At 40.0% G+C, this 20628-nt stretch overlaps 1 long non-coding RNA gene across 2 annotated transcripts; it reads right to left on the bottom strand.

Annotated features, from left to right (window-relative positions):
• Positions 1 to 6179: 6179 nt before the first annotated feature.
• LOC140326317 (uncharacterized) lies at positions 6180 to 20525 on the bottom strand. Of its 2 annotated transcripts, XR_011919819.1 has the most exons (3): positions 20437 to 20525; positions 17136 to 18792; positions 6180 to 12285 (listed from the first exon to the last, which is right to left on the bottom strand). It is a non-coding gene; the product is annotated as an uncharacterized lncRNA (long non-coding RNA). The 2 variants fall into 2 exon arrangements; XR_011919818.1 differs by lacking the exon at positions 20437 to 20525 and having other exon boundaries at positions 17136 to 19616.
• Positions 20526 to 20628: the final 103 nt, after the last annotated feature.

Below are 20628 nucleotides of genomic sequence, written 5' to 3'. Positions count from 1 at the left end.
CATCATCAATGCCACCCAGAAGTGTGTAATACAAATATCTGAAATTCGTGAAGGGCCAGACAAAGATGTTTTGTGCGCCAGCACTGTTGCTGTGGTCTGTGGTGCCGGAAGCTGTAGGAAGGTAGGCGAAATTGCTAGTTTGCATCATGAAGTGGATGACATGAATGCCAACCCTCAATCTTACAATACTTAGCTCAAAAATTAGGCAAAGGCAATGCTACCTATCAATGTGACAGTCCTGGGGGTTTTCATCTGCAGTTTGTCGGCCTCCTGGAAGCAGCAGAAATGTAAAGTATATTGCTAGCTGGCACAATGGCAAGCATGACATTGGCAATGAATGCCACCCCTGTACGTTGTGATAACTAGCGGAAAAATTCATCTGAGGTAGGCTCAGCTGACAGGGTGTTGGTGATAGGCAGCCACAGACTCAGCACAGGTGCAGTGTTGGTTCACAGAGGCATCTTGGTTGGCCAGTGAGTACTTGTGTCAGTCAATCAGTGACATCTGCAGTGGGGATATGATAGTTGTTAGTAACCAACCTTTCGTTCATTTTCAAAAAGTTGAGGTGATTGACATTTTCCAGTGACAGTCGTGATCGCTTGTCTGTGACCACTCCACCAGTGGCACTGAAAGGACTTTCGGACAGAACACTGGATGCCAGGCACGAAAGAAGCTAGATGGCATACTGTGCCAACTGCAAGCAGGTTTCAAGCCTGTTGACCCAAAAATTAATGGCGTCACTACTGTCAGAACAGGCATCCTCCTCATAACTGCTTCCCATGCGCTTCATCCATTCTTGATGGGTATGCCCCTGAACTTCACTTGTTTGAGTTGGCCGCATCAGGTTTCGCCAGGCATCCAGAAAATCCCCCCTGCCTTGGCCTATACTTTTGAATGTGTGCAGCCTGCTGCCAATGCGGGTCACCTTTTGTTTCTTTTGCGCTGGGTTGGGTGGAAACTGTGACATTTTGTCTTTGTAGTGGTGATCCAGAAGGGTGGCCGGCCAGTAATCCTGGTTTTTGATGCTGCAAATGCGGTAGTCTCTCCGTAGGCATCACAACATATGATGCCTACATATGTGGACACATATGTCCTGTCAAGCAGCCCCAACATGGTCTCCCTCATCATCATTATAATAATCATCTTCCTCCTCTTCTTGAAAATCCTGATGCTGGCCAGTGTCCCATCTTGCTCCTCCTGATGCTGGCTGTGCGCTATGGAGTGTAATGTCACCCTCATCCTCCTCCCCCATTTCTTCCCCTTCTCTCCCATCGCTACTTTCCATCAGGCCACACAGGGTATTATCAAGCAGAAAGATGATGGGTGACATTGTTCCAGCCTGACCACTCCCGATTCACAACGTTTGTGGCCTGCTCAAAGGGGGGCAGTACCTTGCACAGCGTCTCTATCTGCAGCTATTGGTCATTGGTAAAATAGCTCAGTTTTGTGGCTGTACCAAGGGCCCCGCTGCCTCCATGCACCACGCTGACCAAGTAATAGCGGATGGCTAGCTTTTGCTCACACAGACGCTGGAGCATGTGCAGGGTGGAGTTCCATCTAGTCACAGTGTCACAAATGAGTCTATGCAGTGGCAGCCTCTGTTGGCGCTGGATCTTGCTAAGCGCCGCGGCGGCAGTAAGGGATCGGCGTACATGGCTTCAGATGGGGCGAGCCTGTCTCAGTAAGTCCTGCAGTCCTGGGTACCTGTGAAGGAACTTTTGCACCACCAAGTTCAGCACGTGCGCAAAGTAGGGCACATGTGTTATGCAGCCCATACGCAGCACGGCCACAAGGCCACAAGGTTGGCCCAGTTGTTGCACACTACGTTGCCCGCTTAACCAAAGTACTCTCTGCTGCTGGCCTTTCAGGAGGAGTGTCAAAAAGAGAGGGGTTGACAGTAGAAGGAATGCACGAGGAGGGAGAGGACTGGTGTGGCCCATGCTTTCCCACCACACCCCTCGGCGGGGGTACCAGGTGCTGTAATGCCTCTAGCAGACTACCGCCTACAAGCTATGCAAGGCCACCGAGTAAGCGGTGAAGGACAGGTAGCGTCCCACTCCGTGCCTGGTTGTCCAGCTGTCCATGATGACGTGGATTCGGCTAGACACCGAGAATGCCAGTGCCCGGGAGAGGTTTTTCAATACATGTACATGTAAACTGGGAACAGCTGTGCGGGACAAGTAATGCCTGCTTGGTATATTCCACCTCTGTTCGGCACAGGCTATCAGGTCACAGAAGGGAGCCCACAATGCTGTACGGCAGAAGACGTGAATTTAGTTTGATGACTCTTTTGTTGGTTGGGCTCATAGCCTGATGCCTTCTGCAGAACTTTGGTAGAATGGGCTGAAGGGTCTGGGAGCTAGGAGAGTATGCCCCCTGCCAGATGCGGCAGGTGGCCCAACGCCACGCCTTCATCTGCGTCTACCGCTCATCCTTTACTTATTTGGGCAAAAATGCACCTGTACCAAAACGGTTTCTTTGATAAATAGGAACGGGTATTAAGCACTGAAATATCTGTATTTTTTATATAGTAGGACAGAAATTTTTTTTACCAAACGGTCTTCTTTGGAAAATAGCAAGAGGTATCAAACACTAAAATATATGTATTTTTTTAAAGTAGGACAGAATTTTTTCTTACCAAACGGTCTTATTTGGTAAATAGCAAGAGGTATCAAACACTGAATTATTTTTATATTCACTTTATTCAAACACTTTAATTTTTATATAGTAGGACAGAAACTTTTCTGTAGCAAGCTGGCTTTTTTGGTAAATAGGAAGACGTATTAGATTGAGATATCTGGATTTTTTTTAGAGGACAGAAATTTTTCTGTAGCAAACTGGCTTCTTTGGAAAATAGTAAGAGGTATCAAAGACTGAAATATGTGTATTTTTATATAGTAGACAGAAATTTTTTTTACCAAACGGTCTTCTTTCGTAAATAGCAAGAGGTATCAAACACTGAAACATCTGTATTTTTTAAAAAGTAGGACAGAAATTTTTTTTAACAATCTATTTTTTTTAACAATCTAACAATCTAACTTTTTAACAATTTTTCTTTGGTAAATAGCAAGTAGGACAGAAATTTTTCTGTAGCAAACTGGCTTTCTTTGCTAAATAGCAAGAGGTATCAAAGACTGAAATATCTGTATTTTTTTTAGAGTAGAACAAAATTTTTTCTGTAGCAAACTGGCTTCTTTAGTACATAGGAACAGGAAGCATCAAAAACTGCTATATCTGTATATATACAGATATACAGAAAGCTCCTAAACTGTCCCTGTCACAATCCACGTCTCTCCCTGCTTCTATCCTTCACACAGAACACAAGATGGAGTAACTAACCCCTCCCTCCCCTATATATGCCTGTGCTCAGATCTCTCCTGATTGGGCTGCTTGGCCTTGCTGTACATCCTGGGAGCAAATGATTCGCTCCCAGCCGCGATTCTCGACGGAAATAGTGGGCGTTACTGCCCCCTGCTTTTTCCCTCGTTTGGCGAAAACATGACCTCATCACAAGGTCGTTCTCACCTAAATGTTCGGTAAGCGGGAAAGGCCCGATTCGCTGGGAGATCGAACTCACAAATCTCGCTCGCTCATCCTTATTTATGATAACTATTAAACATTCATGTATTGAGATAGGAAATTTTATGGATGCTTTGTACATATGTATGTTGAACTTTTGATTATTATCTCTCATACATTAAGCAACCATTCATGCTAAGATTGTCAGAATGTGATCATTGTGATTTATGGTAATTGTGATTTCGGTAATTACTGTTGACATATGTCAATTTTGTTTTCCTCACTCATGATACACAGTATTGTCAGTATTTTGATTTACATCTATACACTACATTTATTGTCAAAAAATGTCCAAACGTACTCCCTCATTCATTAGCTTGGCTCCATAGAATTGTACCTCCACATACTACTTTTAGATTCCCCCTGCACACATGGGGTCTTGCGGGGGACTAAATGCCACCTTTTCGTGGCACCACAGCTCGCACGGAGGATGCGGGCATTCTAACAAAAAAAACTACCTGTGAAAAATAACTACCAGGGGGCTTATACCAATGGGTGTGTACAATGACTTCATCATTAGAAAGTTTCACTTTCACTGTTTGTTTATGTACTGCAGCCTTACATCTCTTCCACTGCAGCCTTACATCTCACCCAGTACAAACCTCCATATCTCCTGAACAGTATGTACTACCGACCTGGGGGACCCTTATGGCTGGCAGTACCCTAAATTTCATCTCCCCACCTTTAATAACTTACAAAATATAAAAATATATAATATAAAAACCAGTGAAAATTGAACACCAGGGTTGCTGTTTAAAAAGTAAGTGTGTCTAGAAGCCCAAAATTAAACATACAAATTATGGATCCCCGGGGTCACTTACATAGCAAAGAGGTGCGAACCCCAAATTTTTACTGACCTGTCACAAAACTAGAAAAGTCAAACTACACCACCCTGTCCACTTCCCCACTTTGAACCCCAATTACTCTGGAACAGGGAGATGTACAAAACAAAAATGTAGGTGCAAGTGGGGGACACCTGTGGCCAACAACACCTAAAATGTCATTGTTAGGCCATCGTCATAACACGTGGAACTCATCAAAAAAATCTACCCTGTTACACATTGCTGGAGGCTTCTAGCACCTGAAGTCCAATTTCTCAGGAACGAGGGGGAACAGGTGAACAAAATTATAGGTGCAAACGGGGAACAGAATTTCATCAATAGGCCATTGCCAGAACATAAAAAACTCTGCCCATAAAAAAAAAAAACTACCCTGTTACACATTGGTAGAGGCTTCTAGTACCTGAACCCAATTTTTTTTGGAACGGCGGAGGGGGGTACAGGTGAACAAAATCATAGGTGCAAGTGGGGGACACCTGTGGCTAACATCCCCTAAAGTTTTATCATTAGGCCATTGTTAGAACATAAAAAACTCTGCCCACAAAAAAAAAGTATTCTGTTAAACATTGGTGAAGGCTTTTAGCACCTGAACCCCAATTTCTATGGAATGGGGGGATACAGGTGAACAAAATTATAGGTGCAAGTGGGGGACACCTGTGGCTAACACCCCATTCAATTTCATCATTAGGCCATTGCCAGAACATAAAAAACTGCCCATCAAAAAAATCTGCCCTGTTACACATTGCTGGAGGCTTCTAGCACCTGAACCCCAATTTCTCTAGAACGGGAGGGGAGGTACAGGTAAACAAAATTAGAGGTGCAAGTGGGGGACATCTGTGGATAACACCCCCTAAAATGTCATCATTAGGCCAGATCTTGTCCCTACAATTCTACTTTCATCCAAGGGAATCCCCATCACTTCTATGGGAAGTTTATTGGCAGCAGTCAATGAGATCCATGGGGCATTTGAGCTCATCTTCCTATTGGGGAAGCACCGCTGGAACTAGGACTCTGGAAAGGTAGTGCCTTTGGAGCCAGTATCAAAGAGGCACTCCCGGCCATCAAAACGCCCATAAACTATAGGGCAATCCACTACCATATTCTTGTCTATAGCATACTGAGTCGTATCACCTTGCTGTCCTACTGCCTAACTCCTAGCAGCAGGGCTCTCTAGTTTAACTGCCTCTTGGGGGCTCTATTGAGACATTGCCTTCCCCTCAGTGGAGGACTTTCCACCCGTTGTTCAGAAGGGGATCTTATTTGTTGCTTCATTATTGATAACTCTGTCTGAATCTGAACCATTCCCTCTGACAGTCTTTAAATGGCCACCCAAAATCCCATGCAGAGGTCGGTGGGACTATAGATGAAACCACTGGTATTTCTCCCTCACCAGCTTCTGCAGCATTTGAACCAGCAATAATCGGCTCCTGATAAGCCACAGCCACTTCCAGCAGCTCATGGAATTTTAGATCAGGTTATCTCCTATCTTTCTCTTTTGTCAGCAAGCAGCCCTTCTACAAACTGATCTTTAGGCCATCCCTCCGCATCACTCCAGCCCTGCCGACCAGTCAGCGCCCTCTCTCTGTGGCGTATCTCCGCTGCTAGGTCTTGTAACTCCAGTGCATATTGCAGGATGGACTCCCCAGGCTTCTGTTTCCTGTTCACAAGGCGGGCCCTGAGATCCCCTAGTGTCCTTCTTTAGCTGTACACACCAATGTAAAGGCAAGGTAAGTAGGGTCAGCCAAACAAACAGACAAAGGAAATATAAAATGCACTTTAATTAATATTTTGCAATATAAACAAACTTATGGTTACAGGTTTGAAGGTATTGGATGTTACAAACAAGGTGAATGCAATAGGGAAATGTCAAATACAAAGGGGATAACAGTTTGCAACAATGTACACTAGGTGGCGTGCCTGAAACACTTGGCAAACTGCACTCAGTTCAAATAGAAAATCTCACTAAACTGTATATAGTTTAAGAAGTCTGCAAGCTCCTCATTATGTGTTTCCCACAAATGGATGCACAAACACTCGCACAGTGAGTGAATCGGCCACCACACTGGAACTCTAGGACAGTGACAGCCGACAGAATACACCTGATCACACTAGCTGAGTCCTTCAGGAACTACTCATGCTATTCTGGCCCACGGCTGCCCGAACACCAAATTGACCGGAGGGGACCACACAATCTGGCTGCTCAGCTACTGCTGCCTCTTCAGATCGGGTCACACTTGCCTCCCCCCCCCCCCTTTACTCATTTACCACCTCTGGGCTTGTCCAACATTCCTAAGAATTCTGGGTAAAGCAATTAAAGTGGCCAGCACCAATACCACAATTAATAGGGCCAGCACCTCTATCTCTGACACTCCTGCATCCTGGGTTGCTGGTCACCCCACTACAGGTAGGTCTGCCCTTCTTCTCACCACACAACAGGGTAAGCTGACAGCATGTAGTATATGTTCCAGTATTTCCCTGGTTGTGGTAAACATAACATATGGATGAGGGTATATGATGAACAATGCAGATGTATACAAGTTTTGGTGACAGGTTCTACAATATTAACGAATGAAACAGATGTTAGTATCTAGGTAAATCTAAATCAACAAAAATTTAGAATAAATGTTATCTATTATCCTCCCTAGCGGTTCATTTCTTTCCAGTTTTATATGTCTAAAAGCGGTACATTGTTTTTCATGAAAATTTATTTTACAGTTTAATATAATAGTATGAGTATATTAAAGTTTGAAACACAAAATCATGTAAAAACAATAAATTGAATAAATTAAAAAATCTATACATTTAAAAAAAAAAATAAATGATTTTTTTCAATTAAAAAAAAAGTACACATTATACTCATACTATTATATATACTGTAAAATAAATGTTCTTAAAAACAATGTACTGCTTTTACACGTAAAAATCCAAAGTATTGCATTCAATAGTTATTTTGTATTGAATGCAATACAAATGGATTTTGAATTTCCTGCCCCGCCCTGCTGGCAACATACAGACGCACCAAAGTCACTGGGAACTCCCCGGTGACTCATCGTGTGCAGAAGCAGGAAGAAGGAATAAGAAAGAAGATGGAGATCGTTACCACTTTTAGCAACTTTTTTCTACCCCGAGTTACACTCGGGGTTACCTCTAGGTAGGTTAATAGAAAACAAATAAATGAATTACATAAATATGTAAATAAAAGGATACATTAATATAAAATCAATAGATAAAGTTATAGAAAACCTGGACTAGAAAGTAAAATGAATGTTCTTTGGAACCTAATAGATTTTTCTTTTATACAAACAGCATTTTGGGTTCAATGCAGTACTAAGGTTCAAGTCATCCTGCCACAATATGCAATCTGTGATGCCCACTTCCAAAATACATTTGTGGTATGTTCCAGGATTTGGGGCCATTTAATTTCAAGTGTGGGAGCAGATAGTGAAACAAAATTAAATGTACCTATTTGAAAACTAAAGCCAGTGCTGACAGCAAACTAATAGTAGACAAGAAAAATATATATAATAAAGAAAATGAATAATCTAAATATATAAAATAAATTCAAAATAAATCCACATAGCAAAAGCAATTTCTAAAATAAAGATGTACAATCAGAACACATATAAATTGATAACATAACAATTATTAAAAAATAAATGTCTGAAACGGTTTGGGCAAAAGTACTATAAATAGTAAACCAACCAGTAAGTACATGCTGCTTCCCCACCTCTTAGATTGAAAGCTCTTCGAGGCAGGGTCCTGTGTCACTGTCTGCAACTGTCTGTGATTTGAAACCCCTATTTAATGTACAGTGCTGCGTAATATGTTGACGCTATAAAAATACTGTTTATTAATAATAATAATAATAATAATATTAATAATTATAATCATTCATGTAAAGGGAAAACAAAATGAAAAGCAATATGAAGAACAATAATTAAAAAATCCACTAGATGGCATTGGATATCATATACAACAAAGGTCACCAAACTTTTGGCCACTAGGCTTGACTCTCTGTCAAGTCAGGGGCTAATGGCTCTGCCTCCCAACAGGAACGCCCCTGAAAGGAAATCCCTCTCCTTTGCAATGCATACAGAGGAGAGGGAATGTCCCCTTACCCTGGCAGGGGAAGTGTTAACCCCGGCCGCGGTAAATAGGGAAGAAAGGCATAACAAGGAGGCTCAAGAGCCACAAGTTGCCAACCCCTGCCAGCTGGGATTAGGCCAGATTGACCAGGGGGGAATTAGGCCAAAACGGACTACTGGCTAGGCCGTATCTGGCCTAAAGGCTGGAGCTTGCCTACCCCTGATATACAGGTACTCCTCCAGCAATAAACATTAAGTAACATTGAATACAAATTTTTATTCCTAATTATTGGCAAAAAAATATTTCAGTATTAAAAGTGGGAGTTAAGTAGGAGGATTACTATGATAAAGAAAATAAAAAATAAAAGTGTAATATATGTCTCCAGACCCTATTGAAGCTGTATCAAAATATACCTAGAAATGCTTTAAAGAAGTGGTTCCCACAGCTCTTCAAGAGGCCAAAGTTTTAAGACACAACCACTGGAGAGGTAATTAAAAAGATTCGTTTTTACAAGGAGCTTCTTTTGTAAGTTTCTAGCTACTCCTACCATGGTGGATCAAGGTGTTTTCATTATGAACTTCTTTGTATTCCTTCTTTAACACATAGCTTGATATTTGTAGAATATAACTTTTAGATTCCATATATATATATATATATATATATATTCATGTCATATTTTGATGGGCCGTAATAGGTCTTTATTTAGATAGTGACAGCAGATAAAATATCAATAGCAGTATCAAAAAAAGAATGCTTTACTGTAAAAAAAAAAGAAATGCTCTTGGCCTACCTGACATCAGATCTGTGAAAATGTTGACAAACTGTTGCAAAATGTTTTTGCCATTTCCTTACAAAAACTACTCATTTCAAATCCCCACAAAACATTTTAATGTGATTCACATCAGAGTTCTACATAGACCAGCTCATAACTCTCTATTTCTTCACTAACAGCAATATCTTGGTGGATTCGCTAATGTGCTATGGATCATTCTCATGCTGAAAGATCCAATTCCAATTAAACAAATAGCCTCACATTTTAACCAAGCACACTTTGATCCAATACAACAATTTATAGCTGTCTCAAAAACTGCAAGCTGTCCAGACCATGTAGCAGCAAAGCAACCCTAAATTATAACATTTACCCAACTATGCTTTACAGTTGGTATAAGGTTATTCTCCTGAAATGCTATTATCGGTTTGCACCAAACACATTTACTGTCACTGTGGCCAAGCAACTTTATTCTATTTAGAAAATTATCGTTTTTGGCACATCTCCAATTAATATTTGCACAGTCTCTTTCTGGTTGGAAATATATGTAATATATGTACTTTGACACTGTCAGTGTAGAGATATGACAGTGTAATTTGTGGGTTTTGGCATTAAATGATCAGCTCTAATTTTGCTGGGCCACCCCTGGACAAATTAGCAGCTGTTTGAAATACATGCTACTTTGTAGCGTATTTTTCTTTAAATCCCTTGCCAGACAAATAAGCTTCCATATCCTTTATCCTAAGGGCCTTATGAGTTCCTTTGATCATATTTGGGTGTGATAGCAAGGTGTTTGTAACAAAGAGGGACTACACAACACACAGAGAGAAAGAATTCTAAATGATGAGGGCACAAGAAAATTTGAGCCAGTGACATAATAAAAAAGTATGCATTTTATTAAACTTTTAGAAGAACCTCTAACTTCAAGAAAAAATTGAAAGCATTCAAAATCCCCATGGTGTATGCAAGGGAAATCTAAGCAATCTAAAACAAGCAAAAATATGCTTGTTTCACGATAGGAAAAAATGGAGGAATGCAGAGGACATGACATAGGGGCAATATTTTTAGAAGAGGGATGCAGAGCTTTTAAATGGGAGAATTATACGTGAGAAAAGAGCTTAGAGAGTATTTCAGGGAGGGAAAATATATGGAGGATGAAGCTAAGGGTATGACAATAGGCAATATTGTAAAGAGTGTGGAAGGAATAACAGTAGCCAGTAAATGCATAAAATGAATTTGAAATATAAACAAATGGATAGTATGTGGAATGGAAAAGCTCAAATGCGATGATGGGAGTGGTATGTGCAGGAGAGAACTGTGGATGGTATGACAGCTGTCATTTTGTGCAGGAGAGAGGAGAGTACACAACTGGCAGAAATATACCCAGATAAAAAAATGAGCTCAGAAATTCTCTATATTGCATGTGGCACTCATTTAATAATAATAATAATAATAATAATAATATATTACTAATAGAAATCAGCAACATGCGAGCTGAACTTTTTACACAGAAGGTTTTACAAAGGAAGAATAGAGGTCAAAAGCATTGTCCCAGAAGGGTGCTGTATATAACTTTCTAAAAACAGAAGGCTGTAGTAATCTCAACATGCAATGCTGCCATGTTAATTTATACACTAGAAAAGGTTGGCGGTACATTAAAAAAAAAAAAATCTATAGCTGGGGATTTCTAATGTAGGCGAAAGGAATATGTGCTAAATGACTAAAAACAGTAAACATCCAATTTTTGAGTCCTCTGTTGTTGTTTTTTTATGTTTCTGAGTTTTTAAGTACTTTGTGTTTAAAAGGAAGAGAAAAGTACTAAATGCACTACTTACCTTATTATACCCTAGCAATGTCTTTTTTTTTGTGCAAGCTGAATGAAGGGTTGAGGGATGACTTACACTGTAAGCCCGACCACTGCTGGAGTACACCCAAATAAAGTATGTAACGCTTTAAATGTTTTAAAAGTCTGTTTTTGAGGTGGTTAAGGAAAGTTGGAAAAGCAATTAAAGGAGATCATCAGGAATAACAAAGTATAATATGTACTTTTCTTATAACAATTTTCAGAAGTAATGGTTGTACTTTACGTTAATAAAAATAAAGCATGCAGTCACATCTGCTACAACTATACACAAAATTCTGTACAAATGTGTTGGTCTCAAACCTCTCCAACTGTGCTCATAATGTAGTCAGAGAACAGGTCCCGGATTCTTTGCACATACAATGGTGCACGCACAGGCTTGAAGTCCACTTGTTGTAGGTTATCTGTAACAATTTCATCATCAATGTGTTCTTCTTTCTGGTGAACATAATTGTGAAGGATACAACAAGCTCTTACAACAGTGCCTGCTGTATCCACATTTAGTTGCATGGTGCTGCTCAAAACCCGCCATTTATTCGATAAAATTTTGAAGGCACACTCCACCACATGTCTAGCTTTTCCAAGTCTGTAACCAAATACTTCCTTTTTCTTTGTAGGTCCTCTGTGAGCATATGGACAAAGAAGATTTTCTGAAAGTCCAAATCCTTCACTAGCAACCATCACAAACGGGACAGCTGGGTCAGTCTTTCCTGGTAGTGGTTACCTTGGTGGAATGTTGAATTTTCCCTCTGACAGTTTACGTCCCATAGGAGTGGAACGAAATGATTTGGTGTCATTAGAGCTCCCAAAGACATCTATGCCCACAAATTTGTAAGAACTGTTAACTATGGAAATTAGCACCATTGAAAAATGTTTTTTTGTAATTATATGTACGTGATTCTGACATTGGAGGCATCAGAACTCGAATCAGCTTCCCATCTAATGCCCCAATGCAGTTTGGAAATTGTGTTTGCTGCAAAACCAGGTCTGCATTCTCCAACCACTGCTGTTGTGTAGGTTCAGGCATCACAGAACCCTTTAGCTCTTCCCAGATGGCTTGGCATGTTTCTTTTAAAATCTTTCCTATTGTTGTAGTGCCCATCAGGAAAAGAACACGAAGGGAGGAAAAGGATTCACCAGTGGCAAGATACCTAATTTTAAAAGTGGAAAAAACACAAAAATGTGATTTTAGTCTGTGTACATGACACATGTATTATGCAATTTTAAAATGAGAAGATTTTCACATATTTTATTCACCTTTTAGCATATGACTTAAAGCATATAACACAACTGAATATATTGCAGCTATCCAGACCTTAGACCTGATGACAGGATTTTTTTTTTACTCGAAAATCTACTTGTGGCTTTATTTATAAAGCAGGGAATCTGACATTCGCTGGCATGAATAAATTACTGCCATTGAAACACATGGACCTAGAAGATTTGAGTGAATGATAATTCCTTGTTTTATAAATAAGGCCCTTTGAAACTTTTTTAACACAGTTCCAGTCTTTGAGTGGCTAAAACTAGAGGCCATTTTTTTGGCAGCATGTGGCTTCCACGACTGTACCTTCCAATTTGAATAGGTTGACTTGATCATCATTGCTGGAGCCGATTAATCTTTTTCCCAATTAAGCCTTGCTGGTTAAGGAATGCTCTATGGGAACCCATGCTTTCAGCCTGTACCAGCTCAAGCATTTCAGATCAGCCAGCATTTTACTAATACACAATTTGTGGGGACAGAGTAAAAATATAAAAGCACATTAATCAATTTCCTTGCATTTGATGCATTAATTTGAGTGGTTGGTCTACAAGCAAGCATTTTACCTCCTACAGCATCCCTGAGCATTAGCTAAGCCTTCCCAGGCTCTGTGATGTTTCTATTCTTAAGAAGTCTGGACTTTCCATTTAAATTTCAGCAAGGATAGATGCCAGCAGGCTGGCTTAATGGCATGTGCCTATACTCAATGGTGCTAACTGCCATAGTTAACAGTTCTTACATATGTGAACCTCTAGTGTTTTGTTAGGCTATATTTGCACATGATAGCTGGTACCAGTGTTAAGAAAAATAGTTCCACGATCATAATACAACCTTTGTCAAAGCTAGTGCAACTAATTGTGTGTGCAGTGACAAGACAAATCCCTTAGCACTCAAGGCAAAAAAGTGCACTTGCCACTGGTGAGCTTTGTCCTACTGAAGCAGCATATGTTGCAGGTTCAGGCCCTTTTTGCAGCACCTTTTTTGGTGCCAATCAGGAGATGCTGAATATAGAATTAAACCCTGGCTATTGACATCAAGAAGGTTAACCTTATCAGCAGAGTGCTAAAACTGGACTTGCTTATGAATGATTGTGTGTTGGCCACAAACTACTGTGAATGAATTGTGCATTTCTTCTGTACAAAATATAGGATTAAAAAATTGAAATAATATCAGAATGTAAAAAACACAACAAAGTGAGTGCTGTTTAAAAGGATCTTTAATTGTCCACATCATATTCTTTACACATTACAAATACCCCCCCCCCCCCCAACAAAAAAACAAACAAAACAAAAACAAATATAAAACCCTCCTGTACAATTAAAAGAATAATTTAATTCACATCCTCAATATATTTTCGTGGCCTATGGTATGGCCTTGTTCCATTGAGTTGCCCATGTTCTCCTCTAGATGGTCCTCTAAGCTATTTCAAACAATGGGGCCAGTCTAGCAGTTCTTGGAACATGGTTGCCTGAAGTTGCTCTTGCCAATGAGCAACACACTGACAACTCTTGAGAAAATAATTGAGGGATGCAAAAAATCATCGTTGCTCAGCTGGAGGTCCAATTTCCACTGTGAACTGTATGCTTTTAACACCTGTTGATTAGTTTCCAGAAATGCACCCAAGGTCAGGGCACTATGCATTCCTGTAGGTGCAAGCCCATCATTGGCAATATAGAGACTCTGCCCTCTTTGGCCCCACATGAAAAAACACTAGCTGTTGATGGAAGATCCACAGGATGGGGCTGGAGTTCTTATGCCTGGGGGAAATAGACCCTGAGGAGTTGGGGCCTGGGTGGTAAAGTCTTAGTGGGGAGGCCCTAGGGTGATGGAGTCTGGGGAGTTACAAGGTGTGGGGAGTAGATTAAGAGGTTTGGGCTGGGAACAAGAGTTATACCAGGTGATGTAAAGGTACTTCCCCCTGAGCTTTGGCCACATATAAATGCAGAGCTGCCTCTAGATGAGGGGTGATGGTGAAACCTAGGAACATAGGTTAAAAACATAAATAAAAAGAAAAACAAAGTTGTAAAACCCAGAAGTTACAGATCAGAACATTCATGTACCGTTAATGACTGTGTAACACACTACAAGATTTTCACTCAAGACTATAGCACCTTATATCAGCCATAATTTCCTCACTAAAATGGTTTTCTTCTCCTCCAGCCAAGTGAGGTTCTTTTGTGGCTGGGATTTTACATTTTATCTCTGGCCCTACAGCCTTGTTACCCAAGGAAACTACAAAAAGGACTTCAATTCAAAGGAGGGGAAAGTAGCATTACTAAGCCCAACAGCACCATTGCCCACCTTTGCCATATTTAGATTTACCTGTGTGACATCAAAAAGGAAGGCTGTTTGCAAGAAACACAAGTTCACCTCAATCATTTATTAAATGTACTATTTGCTGATGTTCACCTCTTGAACGCAGCATAGCACATAGTGGGAAACTTGATGGAAAAGGCAGTGAAACCTGTCACAAATTCCTAGGTTAATAACCTTTTTCCTATTGGGTGAGTTTCTCTAGTAAATTATTGATAAGTAGACCCCAAAATGATGTAGACAGAAGAGCATACCAAGCTCAGAAAACACCATGACCAATGTTGTAATAACATAATTATTTTGGGTCAATGCACAGTTAAAGTATAAGAATTCTATGTGCATGTACTATATTAGTATATATTACCCCTTCATGTGTAACACTCTATTTATATTGATGCTGTTTCAATTTACTTCTCAAATCCTGCAGGAACAGTCCTATTGTATATCTCTTCTTATCCTGCTATTACAGTCCTCTGTATATGTAGAACAGTACATAAGCATTTTTATCACAATTTTACTAGATCTCCCAATGACAATTTTCTTGACGTGAGAGAACATGTTCCCAATGTTAGGTTATATGTCCTGTTAGGCAAATTTCAAGGGTATATGTGGCCCAACTGGAAGATTTCTCCTTTTTCCTGTTGTAGTAGCAAGTTATAATTTTGGCTTTCCCCTTATTTTCCTTACAGTGATCATTGCAATAAAAGGAAGTACATCTCCCTAATAAAAAAGACAGAAATAAAAACCTAAAAGCATTTCTAATTTTAACAGTTTTTCCCCCTATTTTGGTTTATTGCATTCAATAGGTGTATGCTTGCCTGCAACAAATGATTGCGATACTTGAGCTGAACTAACAAAGTGACCAGTCTAACTTTAAAAGGATTGTTGAAATACTGTTAAATTATGTACCAAGTTTCAAAACATAGGAATAGTGCGAGTCAGATGCAATTATTGTGTGCAAAGAGTTGGGAGTCAGCAAAAATGTTCTGACTTCAACTCCACAGCCCTGCATGTAATTGCAATTTTAGGCAAAGAAGTACAATTTTCACCTCCGGGGCGGTTCATTTCTGTCCTGATTTATATGTCTAAAAGCGGTACATTGTTTTTCATGAAAATTTATTTTACAGTATAATATATTAGTATGAGTATAATAAAGTTTGAAACACAAAATCATGTCAAAATAATAAATTAAGTACATTTAAAAAAAGTTTAATTAAAAAAAATATATATTATACAAATACTATTATGTTATACTGTAAAATACATTTTCATGAAAGACAATGTACTGCTTTTAGACAAAGAAATTCTCTGTATTGCATTCAACAGAGTTATTTTGTGTTGAATACAGTACAAAATAATTTGTACGATTTATTATAATAATATTATTATATTAATTATTGTTATGAATGCTGCAGCCAGAATCATCCATCCATCCCACCGTTCCTCTTCTGCTGCATCTCTTTGCAGATCTCTACATTGGCTTCCATTTCACCTTAGAATCAAATTCAAGCTCCTGTGCTTTGCCTTCAAATCCCTCCACAGTTATTGTCCCACTTACCCTTCTGACCTGGTAAAAAAAAGTATTCCCCCAGCCGCTCTCTCCGCTCCTCCAATGACCTACTAATGACTTCCTATTCATAATCACATCACACGCACAGATACAAGACTTCTCTAGAGCTGCCCCAACTCTCTGGAATGGTCTTTCTCATCCTATTTGGCTTGCTCCTACTTTCTGCTCATTTAAAAGAGCACTCAAAACCTATTTTTTTAAAGTTTTTTTTCAAAATTTTTTAAGTTTTTTTTCAAACTTGCCTACTCATCTTCTTCTGCCTTTTGAAACTATCACTACTTCCCACCACTACATATCTCCCATCCTATTGTGTGTAAATTCCCCCCACCTACTAGATTGTAAGCTCTTCGGGGCAGGGTCCTCTCCTCCTGTATCACTGTCTGTATTAGTCTGTCATTTGCAACCCCTATTTAATGTACAGTGCTACGTAATATGTTGGAGCTATATAAATCCTGTTTAATAACAATAATAATAATAATTGTTTTTCATTGTTTTAGCTACACCGAATGTGACCCGGGGTTACCGCTGGGGAGGTTACTTAATATATATGAGGTTTCACTACCCTAAAGGTGGGCCTTTTTTTCCGTGAACAACACTTCAGAAGTATGAGAAATTAAGTAAAATTCAAATTCACTCTACATGTATGTTACATTTACACAACAAATAAACCAAACAGGTAAACTTTATGCAATGGGCCTGATTTATTAAAGTTCTTCTTTATTAAAAAAAAAAAAAAAAAAAAAAAAAAAAGCAATCAGAATTTTTACCTTCAATAAAAGGGTTGTCTAAGTACAATAAGGGAGTACTAGTGGTTTTTTAAAGTGGTAGTTTTAAACATTTTTCTCCACGTGACATACCTTAGGGTTACAATAAGACGTTCTTCGGGGTGATGCTCTTTCTCATATTGGTGGTTATTCTCATTAACCTAGGACGCAGTACCTCCAAAAGAGAATCAAAGGTTTTAACAGACATCCTGGTGTAGCTAAAGAACTTCTCTGGATACCTTCGAAGGTCTCTGAACAAAAAGGGGAAATGCCCAATGGAAAGCCTCTGAGAGATTAGTGGGTGAACCCAGAAGCGACGCTGGTGTTTTCTTTTTTTTTCCAAGGCTTTCTTTCTTCTCCTTAGCAACAGCATCATTGGAACCATTGTGCTCATCTCACTGTAAAAATCCATTGCAGGATACTGGCTTTTTGTTCACACAAAGGAGTGGAAAGTTGTGTCAGCAGATTGTCCTGGATTAAAAAAAAAAACACATTATGAGGTGTGTGTGTGTGTGTTTGTATATATATATATTTACACACATACATTGATGGTCACCAACCTTTGTGTTGTCACGGAAAACTAATTTCACGGACTCCGGGAAGCCATGTCACTCAAAGGGGAAGACATTTCCCCCAGAATTACATCTTGATTCCAGAACCCACCCACTCCCCCATCGCAGAAACCACCTACTCCCTCATCGCAGGTCTGAATAGGTGGGTTTTGTCTCTAGACACAACTCGCCGAATGCCCCGAGCCTGCAATCTGTATGGGGGACAAGGTCCGCGACTCTGGCTGGTGCAGCCCCCAGTGGGGTCCTTTTTCCAACCCCACTGGGGGGCGCACTGGTGAGAGCCGCGGAACACCACCATTTTCTTGCGGACCACCAGTTGGCAACCGCTGCTTTAAAATGTTTTATATTTGTATCTGAATGTCCTAAAGTAAAACCTAATTACACAAATGAAAAAAAAAAGGATATTCTGTGATTATCCAATAACATATGTGCGTGTGGCAAGAAGTAGGTGAATCCTTAGGATTATCATCCTACAGATGTGTGAAAGGTGAAATCAGAGTCTAGTGTTTTCAATTAATGGGATGACAATCAGGTGTGAGTGACAGACCCTATTTTGTTTAAAGAAGGGGATCCAGCAAAGCCTGTTAACACATACAACACATTTGTGGATATGTATCATAGCTCAAACAAAAAAAGGTGACTGCGGACCTCAGAAGATAAAACTGTTGACGCCAGTAAAGCTATAAAAGATTACAAGATCATCTCCACCAATAAACAGTAAGATAGACAGTGTGTAAGTGAAAGGAATTCTAGACCATTGTTACCCTACCCAGAAGTGTTCGACCATCAAAGACCCCAACTGCAAGTCATGTAACGGTCCAAGGGGTTACAAAAGAACCCAGGGAAATTTTTAAGCAACTGAAGGCCTGTCTCATATTGGCAAATGTTGATGTTTATCAGTCCACTATCAGGAGAACACTAAACAGCAATAGTGTGTATGGCTGTGTAGCAAATAGAAATTCACTGCTCCCCCCCCCCTTAAAAATCATGTGAACAAACCAGAAGGATACTGGAGAAATGTTTTGCGGAGGGACTTTTGGCCTAAATGAGAAGTGTTACATTTGGAGAAAGAAATTGCATTCCAGCATAAGAATCTATTCCGATCTGTGAAACTTGGCTGGACAGCCTGCCATCATCAAAGAATTTGAAAGGGAAATGTCCAGAAATCTGTCTGTGAACTGAATGAAAAGAGACAGTGGGTCATACAGCAATAATTAAAAACACACAAGTCATCCGAACAAAGAATGGTTTAAGAATTTGAATGTTCAGGAAATGCCAAATCAAACCCAGACCCTAACGCAACTGAAATCTGGAAAGATCTAAAGCAAGTGGAACTTACGTGAGATCAGCATCTCTTTCCCTTAATAGAAAAAAGATAAAATAATGATTAACATTTTCCCTTTACATATAAGAGTTGTCTACCCTTATATTTAAAGTGCAAATGTCGAGTTTAGGTATGCTTTAGGTAAGCATTACATTTCTATGGTAGTTAACAGGATAAGTAGCAACCAGATGATACCAATTACATGCACTTGATTTATTCATCACGTTTTGATACTGTAGTTTTCTGGTCTAGAACATTTAAGTGTGTGTTGACACAATGCCAGGGAGGAAAGACATCAAAGAAGCAATTGTTGCTGCCCATCAATTGGGGAAGCAATTGAATCATAAGGTTTTCTTTTCACACTTTTTACACATGGGTTTAATGTGTAAAAAGGGCATTGCCAAACAATTTTAAGTCCAGCATTCTACAGTGGGAAAGATACGTGAAGCCTTGTTCCGATCTCATGGCTGCGAAGTGCAAGATCAGGCGACATACCTCGAAGAAGACAGAGGAAGATGGCGGAGCCCAACACGGGGACGAAGGAGAATTCCAAAATGCAAACCAGATCAAGGACTTCCCCAACGTAATCGAGGGATCTGCAGAGTTTAAGGGGTGATTTTTTTTTTATCAGTTTAGTTGCTCGTTAAAGCGGAACTAAACTGAAAACAAAAAAATTACACTTACCTTTATTCCTGCAGATCCCTCAATGGCGCTGGTCCTTCTTGCGATCTGGTCCCACAACATCCTGGATTACCTCTTCGTCTGTGCCGCCATCTTCAGTCTTTTTGGCACGCCACTCATCTGTGCAACTAGTTGTGAGATCAAAAAAAAAAGAGAGCTGATCTCACAGCACTGGCATGAGATCACCATCTTTTTACCCTAATAGAAAAAAATGCACCTTCTGCACATGTCTGAGATTAGGGCATGCACAGAAGGAGCACCCAGAGCCTCCCGGGATGCTTGGTGTAGGTATCCCGGGTAGGTTCTGTGCTCTCATTTGACGATCAAGACTGAAAGGGGAAGGTGCTACACTTTTTTTTTAAAGGGTGTTGCACTTAAAAAACGATTAAAATTTTTCCTTTACATATAAGGGTTTGCTACCCTGTTATGTAAAGTGAAAATAGAGTTTGGGTCTGCTTTAAATCAGGCCTGTGGTCATGTGACCCACTGTATCATTGCATCATGGGTACCAGTACCTGAAGGGCTTTGATGCAACATATTTTACCCCCACCTTAGGTCATGTGATGCAAAATGGAGCAACATCAGGGCACACTCATACTTCATGGGGAGGATGCAGGTTACATGTGTTATCATTTCTCTCTATACAAAACACCTCAAGTATGAATGAATATAGAGAATTGGGCAATTACCCCTAGCTTAGGCCCTGTCTGTGGATGAGTTTGTCTTCCTTAGTATATTTCTTTGCAGAATATAAACGCTGCACTAAATATTGTGTATACTTAGTAGCGGCTACAAAGCCTATAGCTGTACACTTTACCTTTGAGTAAAAAGGCGCGCTCAGCTGTCAGCCTCTGTATGCGGAGTGGCGACATATACAATCACATTGCAGTATAACCTGAGACAAAAAGGCGGGGCGAGCATATAGCCACGCCCACTCACCCAAGACACTTAATTCCTACTTCGACATCTTTGTGTCTCTCCGCTCCAGGAATTATTTCTAGCACTCGTT

This window comes from Pyxicephalus adspersus, chromosome 3 (assembly GCF_032062135.1).
Source record: "Pyxicephalus adspersus chromosome 3, UCB_Pads_2.0, whole genome shotgun sequence".
In the NCBI taxonomy this organism is placed as follows: Eukaryota; Metazoa; Chordata; class Amphibia; order Anura; family Pyxicephalidae; genus Pyxicephalus; species Pyxicephalus adspersus.
The sequence above is the reverse complement of the archived record's forward strand: the minus strand, read 5'-3'. Positions and strand labels throughout refer to the sequence as shown.